Source organism: Xiphophorus maculatus, chromosome 18 (genome assembly GCF_002775205.1).
Source record: "Xiphophorus maculatus strain JP 163 A chromosome 18, X_maculatus-5.0-male, whole genome shotgun sequence".
In the NCBI taxonomy this organism is placed as follows: Eukaryota; Metazoa; Chordata; class Actinopteri; order Cyprinodontiformes; family Poeciliidae; genus Xiphophorus; species Xiphophorus maculatus.
Window position 1 is genome coordinate 24,743,087 of NC_036460.1, and position 23,374 is coordinate 24,766,460.

The window sequence follows — 23,374 nt, forward strand, 5'->3', positions numbered from 1 at the left end:
GCGTTGAAGAATTAAAGTCACTCTGTTGGCTTCAGCTGTGTATTGGTGATTTGCAAGACCTGAAGGACAGCCTCGGCTTCCCACCCACTCTGTCACCAAGGGAGACACGAGAGAGGATATCTCAACGTTGTTTCTTAGTCGCTCTCCTTCCCTTGCATGTAATTCTTTCACTCTTGTGTCGTTCTTGCATCTCTGACCCTTCCGCCCACCGTTTGTGCCAAAAGGAATAAATGCATGCCCCTCTGGGTCTCCTTTTCCTTGAACCAACCCGAAAGCCAGATGGCACACTATTGAGATGATACTGAGAGCCGTTGGATGGGTTTTCTTTACAAATGCACGCAAACTATTTGTCAATATTCTGCTCATGTAAAAAAAAAAAAAAACAACAACATAGATTTGCAATTCCATTGCAAATTCTTTCACGAGATAAGCCATTGAAAAACATCCCTACTTCCTGTCGCCTTCTTCATCCGATCGTTGATCATGTGTGACTCGTGTGATACGAAAAAAGTGTTTGCGGAATAAGCCGATTTCAAAATGGCTGCAAAAGCCGTTTTCTTAAAAAAACAATCAGTATTTTTCTAAATTGCCGTGTTTCCATTAAGCAATTTTATTTTCGAAATGTCAAATTCATACAGTCACCGGAAATGTACTGACCACATATGGTCAGAAGGTAGATGAGCTAAGTCTATGTACGGTCAACCATCCTGTTCTTCTAGGGATCCAGGCTTTCTACACCAGAAGGAGCGATGAGGAAGAGGAAATAAAGCATTGGATGGAACCGTCCCCAAACTCCTGTAGCCATTGCACACACAGACCCACGCACGCCCACACGCATCTGCATGCGCGCAAACACACAGCGTCTGCAGCTATCTCTATTCCCTCTGACGCCATAATCGCCTCTCTTTATCTGAGAAGGCAGAAGCAACAGTTGCTTATCAACATCTCAACACAAGTCTTTTGTCATTTCTCTCTTGCTCAGCTCACCTCTAAACGCGGAGCACAAATACAAGTGGAGAGGAGCGCGATGAGTGTTTATCTGACAAAAAAAAAAAGTTTTAGTTTCACTTTCTTTCCTGATTTAAACTGAATACGCTTAACTAAGAGAGGCTCAACTACATCAGAGGAGCAAAAATGAAGAGGGGATGGGTATTAGGGGGGCATGGAGGGAGGCTGTTGCCATGGTAACCAAAGCCGCGGCAGTCATCTTTACGAGTCTTCTTCTGCATCATGCTTGCATGACCGCGTGTGTGTGTGTGTGTGTGTTTTTGTCATCCTCTTTCCAGACAGGAGGTGAGGACATCCTCCTCTAACACTGCCGACAGAGAGAGAGAGAGAGAAAAGAGGAGAGGAGAGACCGAGAGAGCGAAACCCCATAATGCACTGCACGCTGCAGGGTTGAAGTCGTGCAGATTCATCAGTTCCTGTTTGAGGGGTTGTGTGCGTGTGCGAGCCTGTGCGCACCCATATGGCCGGAGCGAGCGCAGAAGAAAACACACACAGAGAGAGAGAGAGAACGAGAGAGAACCAAGCAGGTAAGGAGAAACTGAGGCGACCGCTGCAGACGGCTGCCGATTATTCGAGATGATCCTTTTGTGTGTGTGGGGGCGTGTGTGTCTGTTACTGCCCAGTGAGAGGAGGGAAGCAGAGAGTGGCTCTCCGCAGCTCCACACAGATGTCACGGCGTTATTAATGTTTGACATGTTATGATTCCGACAACTTCCTTGCCTGTTGCTCCAGACGGTTTCCGTTCTGCCTCGCTGAAAAGCAATAATCCTGGGAAGAAGGGCCAATCGAAACATTTGGCATGGATTTAATATTTCAGGGTTTTTTCTTTTTGTGTCACTTCATCTCTTTTAATGTTGTTTTTTTTTTTTTCTGTACTAGTGCAAATGCTTTTTAACTGTATTCAGATTTGAATGTGCTATGTAGATTTTGCGTGAACATTAGATACAAGGCCAGGTCAGGTCACAGAATCACTTTTGGGAAAACTGAATTCTGTGTCAAAGGGGAACAGTGTTTCACCCAGTTGACGGTGAAAAAAAAAGTAATTATCTGAGAAACTGAAATGTATGGCTGTTAACAGCTAAGCACGTCTGATTCAATGACACGTTTTAAAGTTTAACTTTCATGTCAGAAATCAGAAGCAGCATTAAATCGTCTGCTAAAATACACACGTTCTCTATTTTTCCTTTTTTTTTTTTTTCTTTTTTGGAGGCTTAGATATCAAGCCAGCGTGAACTAATCGGTAAAACCGCGCCATTTCTTTAATGGGTCATTTTGTGGTTTTAACTGCCACAGAGGCTCGTGACCGTATCAGTTGCACCAGAGACACAGACGGGCTGGGAAGTGCGATTGCAGCAGCTCAGGGGAGGGGACACTTGACTTTTATTACTCGGGGACCCAAATGAGAAATTTCTGGTCTCCTCCCGTGTTGGGACGGTGTCATAAAAATGTGCTTCGGCACTGTAATGAGGAGACTCAGCAGAAAATTAAAAGCGGGATTAGTCAGAAATTAAACCGATGAATCCTAAATTACAGATTTACTCCAGTTAAACATTCTCTTAAAAGTGACACGCCTCCAAGTATTCTGAGTTTGTTCAGGTTTTTTTTTTTTTTTTTACTAGATTTGCATTCAATGTGTTTCATATAGAAGCTTTGAGATATTTATTTTCACCTTGAATGTTTCAGCAGATTGATTCATGCTGACATGGGAAGCACTTTAATGGACAAAAACCCTTTGTGTCTAGAAATGTTGTTTTTAAAAAAAAAAAAAAAAAACATTCCTGGTTCAGATCAGCCAAACGAAAAAACAAACTTCTTAGCATGGATACATTGGATTCTGAATTAAAATTGATTTCACAGTTTCCACATTGGCACACTATGAACAATTTGCTGACGTTTCATAATCAGTTATCTTTGGATTTTTTTAAACTCTGCCACCATTTACCTCAAAGTGCATGGCAGCAAAGTAAACATGGGCTTTTGTTCGGTCTTGTTTGCCAAAGATTTAATTTTAACTCATCAGTTTTTGCTCCCACTATAGATATGGGTACAATTTAGTGAATGGTTCTCGTCTTGTTGACATTTCCTGACTGAGTAACAAATTCAGCTAATATTTAGATGCTAGCTAAATGGTATGTTCTTTTGTCTTTCCTATGTTGAAAACTTAGTGTTCAGAAGGAGCAGCCACCCACCCATCCATCCATCCATCCATCCATCCATCCATCCATCCATCCATCCATCCATCCATCCATCGTTAAATGAGGGTTCATGCCATTGGGCGAATGTCAGGGTCTTCCCAGGACAGATCGTCGGTTCATTTCAAAGACAGATTTTCTTTTTTTTTTTTAAAGGAGCTGTTCTGGAAACCAAATATTTGTTCACCATAAAGTTTGGATTTTTCTAGAATGTTCCCTGTTTGTTACGCTGCTGCAAACAATGATAACAATTGTATATCACAAGCCTCTTAACACATACAGTTTACCAAAGAAGGTGAAGGAAGCCGTTTGTTTCTGAACAAAACATTGTTAGAAAACACAAGTTAACTTATCTGCTAATTAAAGTTAAGGAAATGCAAAGGCAGTCGATCGAACACGATCTTGACGGTCCAGCACTCCTCCGGTAAACAATATTCATGCCAATTATTTCTAAGTGATAAGTTGCAGTGATGGATTTAGCATGTCTTCGAATCGTTTTGCTGCCGGGGTTTAGCTTGGGGGTTAGCCTATGGACAGACGCCATGATTCCCCATGAAGTAAAACTGCAGAATACTTTCGATTTCAGCACACGTTGCAGACACAGGCAGCCTGCATGATCGTGTGTATATTATTAGCAACTCAGAAACAGAGCGTTGGCCTGCTGCGAATGTTAAAAAGCTGTCAGGATCACACCAGGATTCCCCGTAGGAACTTTCAATGCCATGCGATTTGTAAAACTCCCTCGGTGGAATTTCTTCTGCTCTTCAGTCGAACTCTGGCTTTCCTTAGCGCAGTGGATCGGGGATGATATATGGAACCAGATTTTCTTGTCCAAACTAGCCCTGCCTTTGTTCTTTTTCAAGCCCCCCGCCCTCCACTCGTGCCTGTCTTTAATGGTGTGGAACACAGGGGACATATGTTCAAGAGTCCATGTCTTTTGTTTTGCTATGAGCAGAATGAGGGCTACCAACTCGTGCAAATGAGAGAAAGTCCTTGGTTTCTTACACAGACATCAGCGGAGCAGTGAGCGGGAACCTTAGTGTGCATTAAATTATCTGCAATTGCAGCAATTATCTGCAAGTCCAAAACCTTTCACTGTGCCTCGGTGCCTTATTACCGTGTCTCTCGCTTTAGACTTAAAAACCTGTCACTGGGAGAGTACTATTATTTAACTACACATTTTCTAGCACAAATAATATCAATTCACGTAGGCATGACCACAGACAACCGTCATTATTTTCTTACACATTACAATTGTTGCATAAAAAATAAATGTGCATCTTCCTGCATTGTTTTAGAGGGAGCAAAATGACAAATGCAGCCAATCCAAGTGGATATAAAACTGCGGTTGGTGTGTTGCAGCTTAGTGTGGAAGGTAATGCTAATTAGCGTAGGTGTAATGAGAATTTGTATTATTAAAACTCAGCAATATTTCTCAGGAGAATGAAGTCTGCAACGTGTTGCGAAGCACTCTCTAGTTCCTGCCAAAGTCATTTTTGTCCGAGGAAGTGAGTGAAAGCCGTTAATGTAAGCCCTTTCTGTGAAGCTCTGTTTGTTGACTTTTTGGTGTATCTATGTTTAAGATTCATTTCTTTGTGAATGAGGGAAAAAGTTGTTTGTGAGTCAACAAAGGGAGACTTTTCTTTGGGCTTGCTAACAGCGCTCCAGTTTGCCTTGCAGTATTTTACGCATTGAGGATGTGTACGAAACCGCGACAGACGAGTTAGAAACAATTTGCAAATATCGTGCTTCCTGCCGGCATGTCTAGTTAAAAATCTACAAGCGGAGCAGAGGTTGAGTTTCTATCAAACCGTATTTTGTCTGTGAAATCACATAATGTGCTTTAGAATTAAACAAAAAGGAAAAACTGTAACCGATTTTTGATTCTTCAAAACACACTGTGAAAGCTTTACCCTGACTGTTAAATAAAATTTGGGGCTGATAAACTTTTTAAATCACATTGTTCTACAGTTTGAAATCCTTTGAGATATTAGACTCGAGAAAGTGTCAGAGTGTGACCCAAAGTAACACACCTCTGCCCTTTAACCGCCTGTTGCTGCACACTGCCGGTCAGCTGGCTGAAAGAAGGCTACTAAACAGTTTTATGTCTTTATCAATCTGGAAAGGCCAAATGAAAGGATTAATTTTGAACATTCAGCACCCTAAATATGCATGACAGTTTAGATAGATTTAGTTTACAGAATCAGACTGACATTCAGCTTATATCATTTGATAAATAAATAGTGAATAAGTCGTGTGTTCACTCTGTTTTTAGTCCTGACTACAGAGCATTAATTCTGGCAGTTACCGCCGATCACAGTGTGCATTACGGACACCACCAGTCGATCAACAGTAAATTATGACTTATCATAACTATCTGTTATATTGTATTTAGCATTGTATCTACTAGCATATTCTTTTTAAGTTCTAATCAAAATGGAAAAAATTTTACTATCCAGAAATATTTGAAGTCTAAAAGTTGGGTTGCTCTGAATAAATTTAACCACAAATTTTAAGTTTTAGCATCTATAGTCTAAGCGAGAGGTCACCCACTCTCAGGGGAGCCCAAGCGGCTCCTTTGTTTGCTTATACTTTGGGCTGGCTCTAAATGTGATTAGCCACAATTAAAGGTTTAATCTACTTTATTGAATTTGTGTTTTTATAATATACTGTAGCGTTGGCACGGCGCCTCCTCTAATCTGCGTGCATCGCTGAGATCTTTATTCCTTTGTCACTGACAATAAATTGTTAACTATAATAAATTTTGTAGCTTCTCTCTGAAGATTACTGCTATTATTGCCGGTATAGATATGTGTATATTTTAGAATTTGTTTCGTTCCTACCAACACAAAAAACAACAACAACAACAACACACATTTGTGAACCTGTTAAAAGTTCAGCATAATCCTGCAAAGCAGCCGCAGGACCTTTTTAGGGCACAAGACAATGCGGGGCGAAATTCTAAATTTCCACACAAGCGGGGGCCCCACGGTGAGTTGCTCCGGCTCTATGAGCGAGCTGATAAATATTTATAGTAGCTGGAGCTAAACATTAACACGTTGAGCAGCGCAGAGATTCATCATAGGTGCTTTTGAGAGCAGGCTGCAGGCTGCTGTTCAATCAACACCTTACTCTTCCACTTTCTCGCATACAATCTCGTGCACACAAAAGCCAACACCGTGATAAATCCCAAACAAACCTGATATATTGCAACCGGTGATGTGGCTCTGAATCACTTGGCAACACCCACATGCAGCTCGTATGCACACACACTTTGATGAGCTGGAAAAAAAAAAACGCCGGCACGGTCACAGATGCTCGCACGCATACACACACACACACACACCTGACGTAGCGTTTGATGGAGTTAGACGCCATGGCAACAGAGCTGTGACTCTTGCTGTCCTGTGAGTGGACCGAAGCTGTGGAGGAGGGAGGAAAATACCAACCAGAACCACTATTCAAAGAGTTGCTATCATTTTTTGTTTTTGTTTCTTGCTCCCAATCTGTCTTTTTCTGCAACTCACCGCTTTTTGTTTTCATCAGTTTTGCAACTGCTGTCTGGATGGTGTTTTTTTTCTTTTTTTCTCTGTGAGTGTGTTAGAAAGAAAGAGGCGGAGGAGAGGTCAGCAGGGTATTTTTTTTTTTTTTTGATAGCGCAGAAACTGAGCCATCATCACAGATAGTTGCGATGATGCTCACAACCAGGAAGCGCTCTGCAGGGATCTTGCTTGTTGACACTTCTATTTCATCTCACCTTCTCTTGCTGCACTTTCCCGTTTCGGTCACAAAACAAAGACGTTTAAATCCTCTTTAAAATAAAAACCCAACATATTTCTTGAAGGGTTATTTTTCTTTATTATTTTTATTTTATTCCTGTCAGTCAGGTTTTAAATGCGGCAGCGCAGACAAGAGCTTGAGAAAAAGTGGGTTTGTAGGTGGACACAGCTTTTCACAGCATCTGCAAAGATTCACAGACGGCTCTTCATGCCCGTCCTATTAAGAACCTCAGCATCACTGACATGTTTCAATATAGATAAGGTGAATCTGTGAGAGGGAGACCAGTTTAAACGAGTTTAAAATCAATCTGATTATTGGTTATTTGCTGTGATGTATTTGTGAACAAACCCAATTCAAAAACCAAGATTACACCATATTGTAGCCATGGTAACACAACAATCAAACTATCAAGATGATTCTTTAAACTTTTACAAAGTAAACTTAGTAATTAAATTCTACATGTATTTTTTTTCTCAGCTGAATGCATTAAATAAAACTTAACAACATTGTCATTCTCTATAAATGATGCTTCAGGTTTAGATCTATGGTCTGTGGTACAATTAAACAATTTCTAGGGGCCCCTGAATGGCTGGAGGGCCCTGAATGGCCCCTACCAGCAGCTACTGTTTTCTTTGCCTTGATATCCCAGTCTTATAATTCTAGGTCTCAGAGGTTTAACATCAAACTATTATATAGAGTTAACCCCTTTGAGTTTTTGATCTATAAATCAGTCTGCAGCCAAGTTGTTCTAGAGGTTAAATAGATATTATTAGGGCTTCATTAGTAAAATGGCAGCAAATTAGCTTATTTCATAACTTTATAACCAGAGACCTTCTCTCCTCTGGTCTGTTTAACAGCTACAGTCTCAGATCAGCTCAGCCCTCCAGGACTGTCAGCAGCAGAAACAGAAACTTTATACCTGATGGGGAAAATATAGACTAGATTTGCTTCGCATTGTCCCTGCATGATGGCAATGATACAGCAGGATCCAATTAGATTCTTGATCAATATGGGTTGTTGCTATGTTGTTGTACGGAGTTTTAAGATCTTGTTCAATGTGCCCCTTTTTAACTTCGAGCCCCTGCCCCCCCCCCAAAGGTCTCTGCACGGCCCTGGAAACGATGTAGGTAGGTGAACCGCGTACTGGTCTCCAGGTAGCGTTTCCACGGTCTGGCTGTTAGCATTTGTTAACACACGCGCGCGCCTTTACCGAGTGTGAAATTTTGTGGAACGTGGCTGAAGTTGGACTACCTCTCTCTCTCTCTCTCTCTCTCTCTCTCTCTCTCTCTCTCTCCTTTTTCATGCGGTCCAAGTGTGAGCTGTGAAAGGTGAACTTGCAGCCTGCCGTGGATAAATTATGTGCGACATGTTTAGCGGGGCCGCCTTATATGGAGACTGGTGTTGCTGAATACAGTAAAGCTCTGCCAAGAGAGGGAGTGAGGGAGGGAGGAAAAGAAGAAGGAGGAGGAGGAGGAGGAAGGAAGAGAGGCAGGGGAGGGTGAAAGCGAAGGGAAAGAAGAGAAGGAGGAGAGAGGGCAGTAACAGAGGGAGTGAAAGAGCGAGGACTGCCGCGAAGCAAGCATGAGGTTTTCACTTTCCGTTCTCCCCTCAGCAGCAGTCAGATGAATCCTTGCAGAGAGGCAGTAAGTCTTTACTGTTTACTGTCTTTATGTGCTTACTTAGAAACAAAGCTCTATGTCAATTATGTTTTTTTTTTTGTTTTTTTTTTGGTTCATCCTTTTATTCGCGATCTGGATGCTAAGGGATGCGTCTGAATGAATTAGTTTACCGCCAAAATCAGTGTTAGTTGGACTTGAGCAGTTTGAACGGGTCAAAGACCTGAGCTGACAAATAATAACTCAGTAAAGAATCTTTCAAAAAAAAAAAAAAAGAAAACAGAGCAGATGAGTTTCTCCAGAAAACACTTTGATTTGTGCGTTTGTTGTAAATGATATTAAATCCTCATGCATGGAGGAATGAATGAAAAAAATAAAAAAGAAGAAGAAGCACAGTTTCATTCTCACTGCATTACTCCAACTTACCAGCAAGACGACTGCTGCCTTAGACATCAGACTGCACTCAGGAAATGATTCAAAATCTCGTGTCATTCTGGCCGTCTGCTATACTCTGACATGCAAGCAAGCCCTTCAGGGATCAAAATGATAACAAAAAGTTGCAGATTTTCTCCCAAGGAAGCACAAATCACTTAGTTAAAATGTAAAATAAAAAAATAAAGGGTTTGGTGTTTTTCCAATTAGGAAACTAAAGTTATAAAATGACAAAGCTCCTTTTTTTTTTTTTTACAGATGATGTACAATTGTTACTTTATTGAAAAACAAGCAGAGGATGTGGGGCAAGGACATCATGGCTGTAGAAAAGGTGTATGTTGTTTTGTGAACCAGCCCCTCCCAGATGCTGTTAAGAAGTCATAGCAGAGGGTGTGCTACAAATCTATTGTTAGACATTTTTAGTTGGCCCCTCTGGTAAGAAAAAAAGCTAAATTACATTTAACTCTTATTGCAGCTATGTAATCTAACAGCTGAGATTTTCTTTACCTCTTTGCCATTTTGGTTGGTCCTTATTTCAATTGTTTTAAAATTCCTAATTATTGCTTGAATTATCTTTATTCAACCAATAAGTTAGTTTCTCTCAAAAGATAAGCAATCAAGTTTCAGTTTTCTCTTTTTCGGACATCTTGTTGAAAATGTAGCATCCTAGCATTGCAACAACCAAGCCCTTCTTTCATTTACCGACCGATTATTTTAATGTTGGTAAGTTGAACCAACATTAATAATCTTTAGTTTTCACCAAACATTCTTCATCAGGTTCAAGTCAGAACTCTGGCTTGACCGCTCCAAAACAATACGATTGCTTCCAGTGAGAAACAAAAACATGTTGGATGTTTACCACTGGCTATTTTTCCCCTTCATGGATGAATTTACTCAACTCAAAAGTTGATTTTAATGATGGCACTTGACAAAATGCTACGCCTGATGCTGATTTTCACAATTGTTGACTATATGACAATTCTACTTTTATGTTTTTATGATGTAAAGCACTTTAAACTGTCTTGTTGCTGAAATGTGCTATTACAAATAAACTTGATTGATTGATTTTTTCTCTAAACCTTTTTTTTGAAAATGTGCAAAACTTTACATAATTATATATATATATATATATACAGTATATACAGTATATATGGAGAGAGAGAGAGCTCTTTTCTTCCAAATATTTAAAGGCGATATTGAACAAAATGTAAGAAGATGTGAACTCACAGACCTAAATAAAGAATGTATTTGATTTCCAGTTTCTACTCTGGAGGGAAAAAATAAACAGTTTATTTATCTCATCTTTAAGATTTCCTAATATCCGCTGATATTTTTATTCACTTTTACCACCTATGATCCTGTTGCCTGTGATGTTTTATTCCTATTTTCTTTTTGCTTTCATGTGAACTGAAACAAAGGCCTGGTTCGTCTTATTTACTAAATGCTGTTTGCCAGTTGCTAAGCTTGGTTTTGAAACTCGAACAGTCTGGATCAACAGGCTGGCGAGGTAAAAGCCTCATTGCTTAGAGCCACAGATTCTTATGTCGTGAGGGAAGAACTTCTAAGTGTGCAGCGCCGATGTTACAGAAATCACACACCGAATCTGAAAACTGAACTTTCATTTGTATAAGAAGAAATCATGAAGACGTGTGGGTGGGTCCACCCACTAATATGCACATCGCTGGAAGCACAACAAGTCTTCTTTCTGTCCAAATAATTTTTGCAACATTTATTTGTGCGGTTCCACGTTGTGCTTTTCAAACCGATGCATTACACTCTGCTTTTCATCTGTGCCATGTCTGTTGTTATTGCGTACGTGTCCTTCTCAGCCTCTGATCTCAACGCCTCTCTTTCTGTTTCACAGTTTTGCATTCTCACAAATCCTCGCCTTTGTTGCTCTCTCTCTCTCTGCAGCGTTCTGTCTGATTCTTTGTCTTAGGGGTTCATTATGGTTCATTCAGCGTCTCTCTGTCTCTTGTGTGTCTGGCCAAAAAAAGAAAATTCTTTTCTGCAGATCAGGGTACAGAGAGCCACAAGGTCATTAGAGTATAGGGTAGCAAGAGCAAAGAGACACTGAGCGTGTTTTCACGCCTGATGGTGCGGTGGACTCGGTTCAACTCGGGACCAAAATTGAAAGATTTGCTACATTTTCAGCAAGTGCGGTTCACTTTCACCGCTGCACTGTGTCAAATGAACCAAACCCTTTGAAGAGCCTGTTGCCCCGCCTTTTGCCTGCAGTGGCACTGCATCAAGAACCGCTGAAGGAAACAACATGAAAACATCTGAAGAAGACAACTTTGCCACACTCTCTTGAGCCGTCCTGTTACCTACTGATGTCTTGGAACAGTAGTTAGTTTGGCACGGATAGTTTCCCACATATCTGTGCTTTATCTGACTTTATTTTAGAAGACCTTACTGATAATGTAAATAGCTAACTTTTCAACAACAACAACATCCATTCTAAAAAGAGACCTGTTAGCGGCGAGGTACGGCGCATTTTTGCAAATTCCAAAAAAAAAAAAATTATAATAATTTTGAGGTTCTGACCAATCAAAGATGCTTCAAGTTAAAAATTGGCCAATTCAAGTGATCAGCCATGTTCTCTGTGCATCCAAACATGTATTTTCTCAGTAAATTTGCTCTAATTTCTTTTATTCCTCCTTCTAGTTTCATTATCTTACATGTCCCATTGAAGTAATGCAACACAAATTCCCTGCTGTCTCTAGCATTTGCTTGGTGTGATGGAAACTAGTTCACATGTGCCGTTAAATGAGCACGTTTCCAGCCTGATCTAAGTTCTCCAATTATCAAGGATAAAGAAAACGGAGGATTCATTGACCAAGGTCACATTAGGAGAATGTCTCTGAAAGTGGGAGTTCCATATGGCGCTTTAAAGCAGCAGATTGACAGCCACTCTCTCCGCCGATGGGTTTTGGGGGAGTCCCGCAAGGCCATTCACTGAGTGGCAAAAATCACGAGGAGTTTGTCAGTGGCATATGATTGCCGTTTTCCCTGCAGTCTGCAAAGCTGTCACTGGACTAATGCACACCAGTGGAAGATGTAATCTGTAGTAAATACAGTTGGCTCCATGGAGGAGTCCTCTGTGATTTCCACAGATTAAGGTGTCAAACTGAATCACTGGTCATAGACGACTGAAGAGCACAGATTATCCCCCCGTTTTGCCCGATGCCTTTTCTGATGATGAGAAAAGAGATTTTGTGCCGCTCCGTTCGTGTGTTGGCGTGTGTGTGTGTGTGTCTGTGTATGACGGACAGAAAGAGGGATTTTGGAAAGCTGGAGATGTTTTCTTTCAGGGAACATCCACTTCTTTGGTATTTCCTGATTTGATCTAAAATTCCAGACTTCAGAATGTGCAAAATTCCCACCATTTAAAAAAAAAAAAAGAACTGCTACAATATATTTTATATTCTATTTATTGATCTTAATGGCTAAAAGTTTTTCAGCCGTTTGGCATCTTTCAGCAAGCGTCTTGCTTTTAGTGATCCATACCCTGCCAGAGATTTTCATCGCCCCGATCGCTTATGAAATATTTCTATTTCAATTTATGTTCCCTCTCTCTCTGAAACCTCTCCATTTCCCTCTTGTCTGTTTGGGCTCCTATCTCATTATTCACCGAATATCTCTTCTCTGTTGTTTTTTTTTTCACAGGCCATGCCACTTGTGCCTTAGCACCAGTCTACCTGTCTGTCCATCTGCCTGTCACTGTCTGCCTTCTCGTTGTTTACACAACTCCCTTATTCATGGCTGCACGTCTGTCCAGGTTGACATGTGCTTTCGTGTCAGAGTAGGAGTGACAGAACTAACCTTAAAAGGGCTTTCTGCAGGCCTCTGTGCAGAAGAGAATGCGTGTGTGTATGAGTTGCTGTTTGCAATTTTTCATGAGTAATAACGGCCTATGTGCTTGAAATGCCGCATGCCGATGTGGTGAAATCAAACTAGAAGGATTTTTTCTTTTTTTTTCTTCAGTGGGCGGTTTTTTTGTCTCTCTCCCTGTTGCCAGCGATGTTTCTATATCCCCTGGACATCTATCACTCACTGTCTTTTCTCGAGAGACTGCCTGTCTGTCCATCGATCTGTCTTTAGGCTCCTGTGAATCCTCCTCTTCTTTTAGCTGTTTTCCAATCTTTTTCAATCTTCCCACCCACACTCTTTTTTATAAAAACACTCACAAATACTCACACACACACACACACACGCCCCCACATGCGCATACACACACCAACACCTCAGCCATTGCTATTCCTGAGAGGAGCAGACTAGTCTGGCGGTGGCTTGGTTTATGTCCATGAACTCAGTGACACCCTCGACTGGAGCTGCATTACACCACGGTGGCATCACAAGCCATACTGCAGAATGTGGCCCCTGCACAACAGTATCCATATATGCTCTGCACACAAATCATTTCACTACCTTTTCTGCGCAGCACACAACAAGCAGCATATTCGTGTGGTTTTGCATCTCTTGTCTAACTCACACATAAATGCTCCTTTCTGTTTCGCCGTGCACGCAGGGTTCTTTAAGCAGTTGCGTTGATATCACGGTGCAGACAACAGATTGCGCACGTGCCACTTGGCTGCACTTGTCGTCTGTCCTCCCCTCTGTTTGTCTTATCGCCGAAGGAGCGAGGCATAGATTGAGTTTGTTTATGTGTGCGTTTGTGTGAGAGCGAGAGAGATAAAGATATGCGTCGAGAGACCACACGAGAAATGGCGGGGCACTTGTGCACATGCTACTCACATGGTTGGGTCTTGAACAGCAACACCCTGGTTTCTTTCATGCATGCTTTTTGGTGTGTTTCTTCTGAAATTGATGCAGATCTGTCACTTCGTTCAATCAATATGTCTTTGTAGCATACTTTAGTGAGTAAGACGAAGTAAAATAAAGAACTTCAAGAATACTGTTACAAAAAAAAGCCCTAAAATGTCAGTACTACGTTTTAAAGACGTTGAACAGATATGTTCTGCATTCTTACTTGCTTGCGAGGTGATTGATTGGTAGAAGAAAGGTAATGTATCCATGCTCTGCGGTGTTGCTCATAAATCCTTCTAAAGTCTAAAGTATTTTTCGAAATCATGGCCCTTTGCCAAATTTTAATTGGAAATATATAGAGGAGATGGTTTTGTCCTCTGTCTAAGCAAGGAGAAAATGTGTTCAGAAAGTGAAAGGAGGAAAGCAATTCCCATAAAGATGTCTAGTGTTTGTGATTAACTTAACCCATTTCAACAGGGCCAACCGAGCAAGGCTTTTAACGTTTTTTTTTTTTTCTGTAACTGAATGTAATTCAGCAAATAAGAATAATGACCGGCCAACCTGAATTATTCAAAATAATATATATACTCTATGTGCTTGTTCAACACGAGGGATTGCTGCAAATTCAAGTTAATGTAATCAGCCTGGCTTTCTCGCACAAATCACTTTTCAACAATTTGGATTTTCAACTAAATTTGACTTCGACTATGCCTGAGATTGAAGTAGATTTTATGCATTTAAACTTGAAACCATATGGTATGCATTAGACAAAGTTGATCACGTCGCATTATAATCCATTGATATTGCCATCTTTTGTTGGAGCTGTTACAAATGGCTAAAGTTCATGAAAACAAACAATGTTCATCTGACCAGCTTGTTACACACTGACACACAGGTCAGTGTGTAACAACATGAGCTAGATAACCATCTAGCTCATGTTGATATGTAGGAAACTATTACCAATAAATTTTCAAAATCCAAATCATTTCTTTCATACCAAATAAAAAGTAATTTAAGACAAATGTTTTAAACAGCTGTTTTGGGTTAAGGATGATGGTCGAGGATGATGGAGCAGAATATCTGAACGAATTTAAGCAAGTCTCCAACTATAATTGACTTTTTTATTAGTTTTCCATCTTTTAATGGTGGAACATGATTATCATGCTAACTTTGGTGGATATCTGTAACCAACTATTTATGTATTTGCATAGTTTGGAAAATCTGAGGTCATTATGCAATCTTTTCTACTAGAATTTAAAATAACACATTCCAGCATTGCACCTTAACCTCAACAACTGCATCTAACAAGCATTACCCACTGCTGCTGCAACATCTAAGCTTGTTGCAATAGACTCAGCAAGGGCTGCATCGATGGCGCACCGTTGTTTAAAGACAGCGTCTTTCTGCCGTTCTGACCATATGGCCATGACATGAGGCTGGAGCTGACACCATTAACCGCTTCGTCCTTGCTTTGAGCGCGGTTGACTCCGTTGCTGTGGCGATGATGACCTTGCAGCACTTTACGGTGATACTGCAGCATAAGGTGCTGTGTGAACAAGAAACGGTCTAGAGACAGCGTGAAGGAGAGGTAGAGGGAAGGGCGAGGCGGTGTAGGTAAATAAAATGAGGACGAGTACTTTGAAAAGAGGGCTCACGTTCACCGACTTGTTTATGTCACACGAAGCGACTAGTGCAACCGGGGAGACGTCGAAACAATTTTTGATGGGAGGAAATAGCTGAATAGAGAAAAAACTAAAGCAGAAAAAAAAACAGAAGACAAAAACAGGAAAATCAAAAGAGATAAACTGTGATAAAAAGTGTCAAGATGGTAGAACAGAAGCAGCAGCAGTCCATTGAAATAAGGAATCAACTTTTTCCCTACTGCTTTCCACTCTTATTTCTACTGGTTTGTGTCCAAGGGCAGAACTAGAGCAAAAATTGTTACAATCCACCCAAATGGGGAAAGAAATCAAACAATATATATAAGGGATGCAGAGAAAAGGAAGTGGAACATGTAGCGATATTTATGTGTATGTTTTTATCATCCGTGGATTAGAAGGGGCCACTTTTTCTACCTACGTCTCTCAACCTGAGACCAGCCTCTGTCTCTCACCACTAATTCCTCTGGTTTGTGTCTCATCACTCTCCATCTGATAGTTCTACCTCTCTCTTAGGCTCCACTCCCCTATCTATGTTTTCCTCAATGCTTCTCCCCAGGGTCAGCTCAGGTCGTTTACAGACGATATCCTCGTCAGCTGGCGATGCAATGTAATACGAAGCGTCCATCTGCTGCAGTCAGCGTCCTTTAGCCTCTCAATTTGCTGAATACGCTTCCCTTGTTCCATTTTTACTTTCTCCTTTTCATTTTTTGTTTTCTCCTCCTTTTTTCAAAAAGTCCACCTGCCAAACTGTGACGCTGTGAGCCAGTGTTGGTCATTCAACCCTAGATAATACTTTTGTGCATCTGCTTTGTTTTCAAGAAGAAAAAAAAAGAAATAACCAGCACTCCAAAAGCATGAGCAAAGGTTTTAAATTAGGCTATAATTCAGCTACATGCTGTTGTCATCTTGTTACAGATATCTTTAACACAATGTGTCTGCATAGAGGTTAAACGGCATCTAAGCCAATCAGAATCAAGCAGTTCAATCAGCCCCCCAAAAAAGACGTCTGACAAACAATAATTTACAACATTGTAGGGCTGTTGTAAACGAATATTGTAGTAATCGAGTAATCTATCGATTATCCTTACGATTAATCGAGTAATCGGATAAAAAATTGATAAGATAATATATTGGTAAATCTGGCGTAACAGCAGTGTTACTATTGGATATCAACATCAGTCCAATTTTTAATTTTTGAGCTTCCCTAACAGTTACTTTTTTGTAGTTTGGAAAATGTACCTGTAAAATTTACCTGGTTCTAAGTTAACCTGAAGAAAAGTTATACAAAAATCTGAAATTATATTCAATTTAATAATAAAGAGGGAGGCTCACAAATACGCTCATAAAAAGTGTCTATACTCCAGCTTTTAGTTTATGTATTCGTCTTCAGTCAGTTTAATAGATGAACTTGAAAACTGGACGTTATGCTGCGAACACTTTGTTTTCCTCAACAACTCAGGCGGAAGTGAGAGCAAATAATGTCCCGACTGGAGCACGGTGCGCTAAATAGTAAAACATAAATTAACGAAGCTTTGAGGCAGGTAAATTTTCCTCGAGGAATTTTAATAATCGAGGTACTCGAATCATTCGAGGAATCGTTTCAGCCCTACAACCTTCTATATGATGTATGCACATATGAATGTATAAAATCACAAGCAATTTTTGTAGCACGAGCAATACAACATAGAGATGCAATACACACATATATGTCACTTAATATAAAATAAAAGCTGAGTATCAGTGACCTGACATGTACGTTCTGTATATGCTCTGTTGTCACTGATGAAAATTCAATTATTCTCTCGTGGTTCGATATTCTTTCATGTGTTGACGTGTGTAATTTTTATTTTTATTTTACATATACCAACATGTGGCAAGATAAGAAAAAAAAAGTGACAGGAAATGTCTGGAATATCATATTTCCAACCCTTTTGATTGCCACACACCAATTCCCAGGACATTTAAACAGATGATAGTTGACGCAGTGACTCTTGGGGAATCTTTTGTTTTAAATCAAATTCATCTTCTCATTTGCCGTCGCACCTGTGTTTCACTCTCTGTGTTTCACTCTCTGTGTTTCACCCTTTGTGTCAAAGATCATCAAACTTTCTTAACCTCTTTCTTGTTTTTCTGTTAGGGTTTTTTGTTTTGTTTTTTTTTTTCTCCAAAGGCAGTTATTCATAGGCTCTTCAGATCTCCGGCTTCTGTTTGCTACATTTTCATCTCATTCTTCCTTTGCACATTGCTCTCATATGCATGAAGAGCCAAATGTGGCTTCAGTTAACTGTGGAATTCCACATGATTGGTGCCAAACTGTGCACATTAATTTCAGGATTTGCAGCTACCTCGAGCAAAAACCACAGAAAGCGTGGCTTTAATGCAAAAACGTAAGTCCTTGAGGATTCCTGTTTATTGTAACTTTGGTTTTATTTTTTTGTTAGTCACTGTTCATTTAATTATTTGAAATCACTTGCTTAAACGTAATTTTCATGGAACTATGTTATTTGTTGTTTTTATCATTTATGTTCCTTTCATATTAAATTGTCACTGGATATTAGCACACACAGTGTTACTGGTCCATTAAATGGCTGCTAGCCGTTTTGTGCTTTGTATTTTTGCTCAAAGGTTTTCCATCTGAACAAACCCAAACGTTTATCTCATACTTGTGTCTGACGTTCATTTAATTTCAATGCTGTTTTCTTAGCCAGACAATGTGAATTAATTTAAAAATAGAGCAGAAACGATGCCAATGTGTGGGGTCAGGATGCTGCAGTCCTGAAGTGAAAAGATAAAAATAGAGATGCAGTGTTCACAGTGTTCCATCTCAATTTCAAGGGTCTTAAACTTTCTTAAAGTGAAACGACAAAATAAGAATGTGGAATTTCTTGCAAACGTATCCATCTCTCTTAAACCTTTTCATGATTTTTTTTTCACATTATAGCTGCAAACTTTAACAATTTTTTTTTTGAATTTTACTCAACCCATCAACACAGAACTGCATAGTTGTTAAGCGGTGGGAAAAATTTTTTCAAATTTTGACGAACAAAAATCAGAAAAGTAGCGTATTTAATACTTAATGAAACAATCTTACACTGCAATTTTAGCTGTACATCTTTTGAGGTGCCAACTCGGTTTTCGGATCTTGGCACAAAATCTCAGTTGGATTTAGGTGTGGACTTTGACTAGGCCTTTCTAACACATTAATGTATTTTAATTCATAGCAACCTTCGGTTTCCCTCCAAGATTGCTCTGTGTTCAGCTCAATCTATCTTCCCAATAACTCTGCACATCTTCTCGTGATGCTGCCACCACCATTTTCCCTGATAAGTTGAGGGTGATTTGCAATGTTAATGTTCCTCCACTCATATGATTTTGTATGTAGTTAATAAAGTGGTCTCATTTGACCAATTCACATGTTTGTTTTATTCACTATAACTTCGGACTGAACTGTGTACGGTTCAGCAAAATTTGCCATACAATATTTGGCTTCACATTGTAGGCATTTCTAACATTTTGAACAAGAGATAATGATGATTAGCTCCGAGAGTGTTTACATCTCAGAAGACTGTTTCTTAGACAGGCTTGATAAACTTCTGCTGTAATTTATGCCACGTCATCTGCTGTGAGTGTGTGCAAACTGATCCGTGCGCAAAGGTCACGATCAGCAACAGGAAGCATGGAGACAGAATCTGTATCAATGTGTTTACATTTTGCCCCGGCTTGTTTACCGCAGGGGAAAACACTGGAGAAAAACGAGGGAAAACAATGCTTTAAGTTCAGAAATTAGTCTTCATCTCTGACACACGTGGGTCTGCGTGTGTGTTTGGGTTCGCTGCAATCAGTCGAGGCTAGTGTTGACAGATGAGCTCAAGATCAGACAACTTTGTTCATCTGAGGGATTACCTGACCCACTGTAGCACTTTTGGCGTTACACTCTGTTCTTACAATGTGGCACAGCTACACTTGTGCCTTGCAAAAGAAAAAATATTCACGCCCCTTAAGCTTTTTCACAGTTTTTTTTTTTTTTAGTATTATGTTTATTAGGTATTTTGAAAATTTATACAGAAAGAAAAAAGGAAAGAACAATAATGGGACAAAACCTATACAGCACTGATACAGAGAACAACAACAACAACAAAAAAAAAAAAACTGGAGGCATGTACATAAATTACAGCAATTATTTGAGAAAAGTAACCAATTTATACATAAACTTAAACACATGCATCATTTGTGAAGTCTTCATTTAGCAGCAGCAATCCATTTAATCTCCTTGAAGCTGTGCGATCCAGTGATCTGGGCGGCTGCATCACCAGCCTAACAGGAGCATGGTCAGAGAGGGAAATAGTTCCCATCTCTGACTCTTCCACAAAGTGGACCAAATGATTCGACATAAACAAATAATCGATGCGTGTTATCGTTGAATGTGGCAACAAGTGAAAAGTGAAGCTTTTTGTAAAGGGGTTGAAAAGCCTCCATATGTCTATTAAATCCAGTTCCTCTAGAATATTTTTTACTACCCTAGAGGTTTTAGACTGGGTGTTTTTTTTAGGGGGGGGCACCTGTCCACGAGAGGGCATACAGAGCAGTTAAAGTCACATGTCGAAGCTTACCACAACTACTGTTTCAGCTCACACGGTGGGTTGTTGTCTTAAATAATAGATTTACTTCGACCCAGAGAGGAGACGGAAAACACGACTATTCCGCAGCGTGCATCACGTGATCCCCGCTTTTTCGCATTTTATCATGTTACACAATTCTATTTGGATTTTTGTGAGATAAACTCCAAAGCAGCTCTCGACGTGGTGGGGGTGCTAACACCTTAAACCACATCACACGTTTCTTTCCACTTCAGTGTGGTACTAGTGTTGGTCTGTCTCTTCGAATCCCAGTAAATTAAATTTAGGTTTGTGGTTGTATTTTAGTAAATCATAAACAGAATGTTAAAGACATTTTGCTAGTATTTTACTGGACTCTTCTACATGCTAAAGTGCACACTTTAAGGGCAATGGGGCATTTACTGTTGCATATGATCTACATCTCCCTTGAGCTCACCGTTCACCCCACCTTATTACCTCGGCTAGTGGATCTGCAGGTATAATAATATATTTAGCCTCTGGCTATGGGAAATGACCACATGCATTATTCACAAACGCTAAGATGCTTATTGACGAAGCCTTTATTTATATATTTCCCTCGATGCTGAAGTCATTTTTCACATGTGATATGACTTTGTTCCCATTTTCTATTTTGGAGTAAACCTCATTCAGTCCTCCGTGTTGGACAACCGCTAATAACACACAGAGGTGGAGCCGAGTTTATTGAATTGGCTGCACTGACGTAGCTGTTTTCAGCACCGCATTGCACAAGAGCTTCTGAGCGTCCAAAGAAAACAGAACTCCTTTGAGAAAAAACAACTAACACCCAAACGCCCCTAGACACAAGGGAAAGTTTGTCCAATGAAATTTGTGAAAATTTTCCAGCTGTTTAAGCCCGTTACTTACTTTGAATGGACTATTTTCTCTTTTGCTTCAGTGCCTGAGACTGCTACTGGATATTCTGTGGGCTTCTGCTCTGATCTCACATTTCCTCTCTGCTTAAATGCATGACCTCAGGAAAAGCAATAGCAGGGCTGTGGTGGGAGCCTTGAGTGCACTTTCTTTTTAACTGTTTCTTTTTGCTTCCCCATTCTACTGCTAAGTTTTGAGTTGACTTTGTCTGGTGGCATACAGAAGGGCTGAACTTAATTCTAAATTTAATGCATTTTCTTTGGAAATACGAACAAACTAAGTAAGCCAGCAAGAATTCATCATTAAAGTAAACAATTCATGTTCACCCATTTAAATTATTTTGGTGTTGTACAAATGAATAGATTCCATAGTGCAGTTAAATGCAGCACATGTGGGTATTGTGCTTTAATATAACTTAACATTATATATATATATATATATATATATATATATATATATATATATATATATATATAGTACAGACCAAAAGTTTGGACACACCTTCTAATTCAATGGGTTTTCTTTATTTTCATGATTTTCATTCATAGTTTTGATGCCTTCAGTGTGAATCTACAATGTCAATAGTCATGAAAATAAAGGAAACTCTTTGAATTTAAAGGTGTGTCCAAACTTTTGGTTTGTACTGTATATATATATATATATATATATATATATATATATATATATATATATATATATATATATATATATATATATATATATATATATATATATATATATACACACCCATCTATTTATTGAAAGTTTGGGGAGTTTGACTCTGTGCACATCTTGACTGGTTAAGCTGTTCTTGTTTGTAAAATTATCCACTGGAGAAATTGAGATATATTTAGGAGTTATTGTTGGTCAAAGGTCATGACCTATCCATTTAAGACTTCTGCTTCTTCCAGTCACTTGCATTTGATTAGAAGTTCTTACAAATTGAGTTACTTTGGGTTGGAGTTTAAATTGTTTGTTTTTTCAGAATCCACTGCTACTTTCTAGATTTAAAAAAGGCATATCCAAATTATAGCTATTAATGTGAGAATGAAAACTTTGATCATGTATGTACATTTTTCCACCATTGAAACTGTTGTTTCTTGTTAACACTTTACTTGAAGGGGTGTGCATGAGACTGGCGTGACACTTAACCATAAACATGACATAATAACTGGAATAAAAATGAAGTAGTCTTCATGAATGTTTATGTCTTGTCATGAAGTGCCATTCAGTAAATAGGGACATTTTGAATGCAAAGTTGACACTTTTAATGCAAGCTTTAATGGAACTTTGCATTAAAAGTGCACATATTTACCCAATAATGCAAAGGTGACACTTTTAATGGACATTTAATGTAACTTTCAGTTGTTTTCATGTTGTGGGACATAGAGGAATATAACTCTGCTTTTGGTTAACAAAATTACTCAAAGTGCCAAGCTTTATTCTTTTTAAACTTCATGTAGAGTTGGAACATTGAAATATATTTTTTTCAAATTCCACTCAGTTTTGCATCGCTTACAAAACACTTCATTTTGTTCCATGAAATGCGTTCATCTGTCCGACTCATCACTATTCGTCTGGCGTTTTGCAGCTGTTGAATGTTTGTGCTTTCCACCAACACCAGAACTCATAAAAACTAAACATTGGCTTTGTCAAATTGTCAAACACAGAGCACAAACACATTCATATGTTACTTATGCTACAAAGTTGATTACTTGCAGGGTTTGCTACACTCATGTCATCTCATCAGAAGTCTTTTACACAAAGAGAAAAAAAAAAATCAGGTTTCAGTGAAGTCTGATCAGGCTTTGTGTGCATTTCCAACTGTGGGTCTGTGAAGGACAACAAGGCTTGTTTTGGCCTCCTACCCGACATTGGGTCAAAATCTTTGACCCAGTGTTCATTTGGAACTAACCAACATCTGCCATTACAGCATAAATCCAGCATTTGGGTTAAATAAATAAAAAGCCAGCTTACTGACTGCTTTGTAGACTCCGTGCTACTAGCTACATGGCTATTAGCTAGGCAAACAAATGAAACAGCTAAAGTGGCCATCTTTTAATCTCAACATCAACAGGTTGTGCATATATTTGAATGTAGTATGTTTATTTGTTTGGTAAAGGAACAAGATTTCTCCTCACACAAAAAAATAAACAAATGTAATCAGCTATGTACTGTGTCAAATCTTTAGCAAGGCATTTATAGTGAACCGGGAGAATATGTTACAGGTGTAAACTGAAGGTAGTCCGTCTCTGTCTCTTCTTCTGTCCTTCATGGTGACCTCATCTCGTCGAAATTGCTCTCTCCCATTTGGCCTGCAGCCAGCAGCATTGCTGGAGTCGTCAGGCTAGCTGACTGGCCATTTGCAGTCTCACCAGGGACAGGCTTACTTACAACTTACTAATCTT

General features: G+C 39.5%; 1 protein-coding gene across 7 annotated transcripts in view; it reads left to right on the forward strand.

The window, feature by feature from the left end:
- Positions 1–1,303: 1,303 nt before the first annotated feature.
- The window catches only part of mbnl1 (muscleblind like splicing regulator 1), a 79,800-nt gene continuing 57,729 nt past the window's right edge, over positions 1,304–23,374 (forward strand). For 6 of the 7 annotated variants that reach the window (XM_005800895.3, XM_023351339.1, XM_023351344.1 and 3 more), the window contains exon 1: positions 8,493–8,623. The gene's annotated coding sequence lies outside the window, so the exon portion shown is untranslated. Of the gene's footprint in view, positions 1,536–8,492; positions 8,624–23,374 lie in introns of those variants that run through there. The other variant, XM_023351340.1, reaches the window with a different exon arrangement.